Source organism: Phoenix dactylifera, chromosome 17, assembly GCF_051530095.1.
Source record: "Phoenix dactylifera cultivar Ajwa chromosome 17, Ajwa_hap1_PhDact_Kaust_v1.1, whole genome shotgun sequence".
In the NCBI taxonomy this organism is placed as follows: Eukaryota; Viridiplantae; Streptophyta; class Magnoliopsida; order Arecales; family Arecaceae; genus Phoenix; species Phoenix dactylifera.
This window is the reverse complement of record NC_143206.1, coordinates 1,987,074-1,993,617: the sequence shown is the minus strand read 5'-3', so window position 1 is coordinate 1,993,617 and position 6,544 is coordinate 1,987,074.

The following is a 6,544-nucleotide window of genomic DNA, read 5'->3' as shown; positions in this document are numbered from 1 at the left end:
GACTCCTGATCAGTACGAGTCGACTCCGACTGAAAACAGACAGAAGGACAGAAGAGCAGTTTTTCAGGTCTGAGATTCGAGTCGACTCCAGTGGAATGCGAGTCGACTCCCAGCGGTACACAAAGAAAAAGTCAGAGAGCGTTTTATGGACTCTGAGATTCGAGTCGACTCCCGCAGTACGCGAGTCGACTCCGAGACTGTGCGACCATCGACAGACAGAAGACCATGTTACTGCCTCTGAGATTCGAGTCGACTCCCAGACAGCTCGAGTCGACTCCAAGACAAGCTTCACGTCAAAAGGCAGAAGACCAACTTTCGGAAACTGAGAGCCGAGTCGACTCCAAGGAAGTTCGAGTCGACTCCAAGACTGGATGAGCCAAAAGACAGAGAATCGGGAGTTCGGGCTCTGAGATTCGAGTCGACTCCCAGGATAGTCGAGTCGACTCGAGTGGACAAAATTCAAATGGATCCACGGGCTACAGAGGATGAGCCGACTCCAAAATTGCCAGGTCAGCGCCAGAAGTTGGCGAGTCGACTCCGGGTCAAGACGAGTCGACTCCCAGTCAAGACGGCAACTTTAATTCAAACTGGGAACAGTTGCCGAGTCGACTCCGGAAAAGCTCGAGTCGACTCCTGCTACAGCCGAGTCGACTCCTGATCGCGCGAGTCGACTCCAACCCACCAACGGTCACATTGTCAGGGTGCGCAGAGTGTGCAGAACGGCCAGAAAAAGCAGAGTAACGGCTAGTTTCCGTGGGGGTTGGCTTAAATAGCCACAGAAGACTGTAGCAAGAGAGAGAACACACATTCCACTCCTAGCATTCAAGTCTTCAAGCTCTCTAAGTGCTCTTCAACGAGAAAAAGGGAAGATCTGCATTTACTGCTCCACCAACATCTTCCCAGCATTCAAAGCTTCCTCCTCCTGCTTTCAAGTCGATCACTCTTTCAAGAGGAGACCGGAGTTCCAGAAGCCACACCTCTTCACCATCTTAAAAGCATTTGAGGGCTTCTAACTCCTTTACGATTATATTGTTTTAAATCTGCTTTTTGAGAAGCTATCTTCTGTTTTCTTCTATCTCGTGTATTTACTTGATTCAATCGGGGGATTGAATCAAGGGGATTAAGGTTGGTTGGTGAGCCGGTTTAAAACCAACGAGTGTAAGGGTTTGATTGTGAGCCCGGGAAAACAATCGGGGTTGGTTCTAGTCGGTGAGCCTGGGAAAACTGACCGAGTTCGTTGTGAGCTCGTAAAACAACAAGTTCGGTTGTGAGCTTGCAAAACAACCGGCTGTAATCCAAGGGGGTTATAGTGAAATTCCCAAGTGAGACTTGGGGAGTGGACGTAGGAGCAAGGGTTAGCTCCGAACCACTATAAAACTTTGTGTTTGTAGTGCATTGTCTCTCATCTTCTTCCCCACACATTACTCACAGCACTTAGCTTTAATTAAATAACTGGATATAGTATTTAGTTAATCATCCACAAAGTTTTAATTAGCTAAGTTAATTTAAAAACCTAATTCACCCCCCCTCTTGGGTTGTCTATCTGGGCAACAAGTGGTATCAGAGCCAAAAACTCTTCCACTCAAGAGTTAAAAGATCAAAATGACAACCCCATTTGGATCTTCTCACATTGAGGGTCAGTCCACCCAAAGACCCCCTTTCTTCAATGGATCTGACTACTCATACTGGAAGGCTAGGATGAGAATATTCATCCAAGCCCAAGACTATGAGATGTGGTCCATTGTAGTAAATGGGCCATACATCCCATCCATATACGTAGATGGTGTTAAGGTACCTAAACTTGAAATGGACTGGGATGAACATGACATGAGAAAGGCACAATTAAACTCTAAAGCAATGAATGTCTTCTATTGTGCCTTAGACCGTAATGAATTCAATAGGGTCTCTACTTGCAATTCTGCAAAAGAGATTTGGGACAGACTTGAAGTGACCCATGAGGGCACGAATCAAGTGAAAGAGTCCAAAATAAATATTTTGGTTCATAAATATGAACTATTTAAAATGGACTCTAACGAAACAATTACATGCATGTTCACTAGGTTTACTGATATTGTCAATGGCCTAAAAAGCCTTGGCAAGAACTATACTAACAGTGAACTTGTCAGGAAAATCCTTCGGTGTCTACCAAGGTCGTGGGAAGCTAAAGTGACGGCAATCCAAGAAGCTAAAGACTTGAACAAGCTTCCACTTGAAGAGCTCCTTGGATCCCTTATGACGCATGAGCTTACCATGAAACAACACAACGAGGAAGAGTCCTCCCATAAGAAAAAGGTAATAGCTTTAAAATCTACTTCTTCTAACAAGGACTTGTCTTGCAGCAGCAGCAGTGAAGAAGAAGAAGATGAGGAAGATGGTGGTGAGGCTCTTCTTGTGCGCAAGTTCAAGAAATTCATCAACCATAAGAAGTCCTATCATCAAAGGAGAGGCCCCTCAAATTCCTACCGCAAGGACAAAGGTAAGGAAAGGGAAAGTGAGGGGACTGGCTGCTATGAGTGCAAAAAGCCGGGACACATCCGAGCTGAGTGTCCCTTACTAAAGAAGAGCAGCAAGTACAAGAAGAAGAAGAAAGCCCTTGTCACCACCCTATCGGACTCCGACGCATCATCTTCATCATCGGATGAAGAACAAGAAGAGAAGGCCAATTTTTGTTTCATGGCCAACGAAAATGAGGTAACTTCCGATACGCACTATGATTTTTCATTTGATGAACTTTATGATGCATTTAATGAATTAATGGTAGAATATAAGGCTATAAATCTTAAGAATAAAGAACTGAAAATAACTAATCAATCATACCTACATAAATACGATAAATTAGTTAAGGATAAGGATTTAATCACCAAAGAAAATATAGAACTTAAAACAAGCAACCAACTTTTAACTCAAAAGACCAACACCTTAACTAAAGAAAATGAAAAACTAACTAAGGAATTTTCAGAACTTAAAAAATATAAACAAACCTTAGATAAGGATCTTACTAAAGAACTTAATGATCTAAAAGCCGAAAATCAGACACTAACTAAAGAACTTAACAAATACAAACCCTTAGTTGAAAGATTTACCTATAGTTCTGAAAAATTAAACATGATACTAAATAGTCAACGTGCAGTGTTTAATAAAGCCGGTTTAGGATATAAACCAAGGAATAAGCAAAAACTTCTTAGTAACTTCTTTGTTAAAGCTGGGAAAACAAAAACTAAGAAAATAACCTGCTTTTGTTGTGGTACAGTAGGCCATAAAGCAAATGTATGTAATTTTAGGAAAAGTAAAACTAAAAGAAAAATTAAAAGGGTATGGGTTCCAAAAGGAACCAACTTGACTAACCATGAAGGACCCAAGAAAACTTGGGTACCTAAGATGACATGATTTGCTTGTGTAGGAGTGTCTTGCAGCCAAGGTCAACAAAAATTGCTGGTATTTGGATAGTGGCTGCTCAAGGCACATGACGGGTGATAAAGACCAATTTTTCACCCTTGAAGCTAAGAAGGGAGGTGCTGTGACGTTTGGAGACAACAACCAAGGTCACATCATTGGTATTGGTAAAGTTCAAATCACCCCTTCTACTTTTATAGATAATGTTAGATATGTTGATGGTCTTAAGCATAACTTGTTAAGCATTAGTCAATTATGTGACAAAGGATATGATGTTATGTTTAAACCATCACTGTGCATTATAACAAATACTAATGATAATAGTTTAGTTTTTAAAGGGATGAGACGTGGAAATGTATATGTGGTAGATCTAGAAGACCTTACAAAACATAACCAATGTTTAGTTGTTAATGAAACTAAAGAAAATGATGCTAGTTGGTTATGGCACCGTAAGTTAGGTCATGCAAGCATGGACACAATAACTAAACTAGTTAAAAGAGACTCCGTGATAGGTTTGCCAAAATTAAAATTTGAAAAGAACAAAATATGTGAAGCATGTCAATTTGGCAAACAATCTAGAAACTCTTTTAAATCCATAAAATGTGTCTCTACTTCTAGGCCTCTAGAATTACTACACATGGACCTATTTGGTCCAACTAGAACAACAAGCCTAGGTGGAAATAAATATGGTCTAGTTATAGTAGATGATTACTCTAGGTACACATGGGTCATGTTTCTAGCGCATAAGGATCAAGCATTTTCTATGTTTAAGAAGTTCCATAAGGAAGTAACAAATGCTAGAGAGTCCTCAGTTATAGCTATTAGAAGTGACCATGGTACCGAATTCGAAAATCAATTATTTGATGAATTTTGTAGTAAAAAGGGGATAACCCATAATTTCTCAGCACCTAGGACACCACAACAAAATGGAGTTGTGGAAAGAAAAAATAGAACCCTAGAGGAAATGGCTAGAACGATGTTATGTGAAAGTAACCTCCCTAAGTACTTTTGGGGAGAAGCCATTAATACTTCTTGCCATGTATTAAATAGAGTTCTATTAAGACCCATCATAAAGAAAACACCATATGAACTGTGGAAAAACAGAAAACCAAAGGTTAACTATTTTCATGTTTTCGGATGTAGGTGTTTTGTACATAATAATGGGAAAGATAATCTAGGGAAATTTGATCCAAAATCTGATGAAGGAATATTCCTAGGTTATTCTACAACTAGTAAAGCCTATAGAATCTTTAATAAAAGAACCCTAGTTATAGAAGAATCTATACATGTTGTTTTTGATGACTCTAGTGACATCTCATCTAGTAAGAAGGTTAATTTTGATGATGATATTGAAATACTTGAAGAAAAGATAGATGAGATGGGATTACAAGATGATAATCAAAAGTTGATTGAAGGAGAATCATCAAACCAAGAGCCTATAGTGGATCATGGGCTAACTAAAGCTTGGAGGTATGCTCATGGGCATCCTAAGGAACTAATTCTAGATGATCCATCCCAACCCGTTAGGACTAGAGCATCCCTTAGAAATTTGAATAACCATCTAGCTTTTGTTTCACACTTTGAGCCCAAACATATAGAAGAAGCCGAAAATGATGTAAATTGGATAAATGCAATGCAAGAAGAACTAAACCAATTTACTAGAAATAAAGTGTGGGATCTAGTAGAGAGACTTTCTGAATATCCAATTATAGGTACAAAATGGATATTTAAAAATAAGCTAGATGAAAATGGAATTGTTATAAGGAATAAGGCTAGACTAGTAGCAAAGGGTTATAATCAAGAAGAAGGTATAGACTTTGATGAAACCTTTGCTCCCGTAGCTAGACTTGAGGCTATTAGACTATTATTAGCATATGCATGCTCTAAGGACTTCAAGCTATATCAAATGGATGTAAAAAGTGCTTTTCTAAATGGGTTTATTAATGAGGAGGTATATGTGGAACAACCTCCTGGTTTTGAAAATCATCAATACCCCAATCATGTGTATAAACTGAACAAAGCACTTTATGGTCTAAAACAAGCACCTAGAGCATGGTATGAGAGACTTAGTAAATTTCTATTAGAACATGGATTCTCTAGGAGAAATGTAGATACAACATTATTTCTGAAAAAGAAAAATAAGGATATGTTATTAGTACAGATTTATGTTGATGATATCATTTTCGGTGCTACTAACAATCGCCTCTGCGAGGAATTTGCTGATTTGATGCAGAGTGAGTTTGAGATGAGCATGATGGGAGAGCTGAACTACTTCCTCGGGCTTCAAATCAAACAATCTGAAGGAGGCATCTTCATCAATCAAGCCAAATATATCAAGGAGATGCTCAAGAAGTTCGATATGGAGGGAAACAAGTCAATCAGCACCCCCATGAGCTCATCATGTAAGTTAGACCAAGATGAATCAGGTAGATCTGTAGATCAAAAACTTTATAGAGGTATGATTGGTTCTTTACTGTATCTTACTGCAAATAGGCCTGATATTATGTTTAGTGTGTGCATGTGTGCTAGATATCAGGCTAATCCTAAAGAATCACACCTAGCTGCAGTTAAGAGAATCTTTAAATACTTAATAGGAACTAAGAACATAGGGCTGTGGTACTCTAAAGAATCTAGCCTAAACTTAATAGGGTACACAGATTCAGACTTCGCTGGATGTAAGCTTGATAGAAAAAGTACCAGCGGGTCTTGTCAATTTCTAGGAGAAAACCTAATCTCATGGTTTAGCAAGAAACAAAACTCGGTTGCATTATCCACTGCAGAAGCTGAATATGTTGCAGCCGGGAGTTGTTGTGCTCAAATCTTGTGGATTAAACAACAATTAGAAGATTATGGCATTAAACAAGATAAAATCCCCATTAATTGTGATAATACAAGTGCCATAAACCTAACTAAAAATCTAATTCAACACTCAAGAACTAAACACATTGAGATAAGACATCACTTCATAAGAGATCATGTATTGAATGGTGATGTGACTCTCCAATTTGTTTGTACTGATGATCAATTAGCAGATATTTTCACAAAACCCCTAAGTGAAGAGAGGTTCAGTGTACTTAGGAGGGGATTAGGAGTGATTGACCCATCCTAGTGGGAGTTTCCACTAGATTAATTGATTTTGATGGTTAAAATG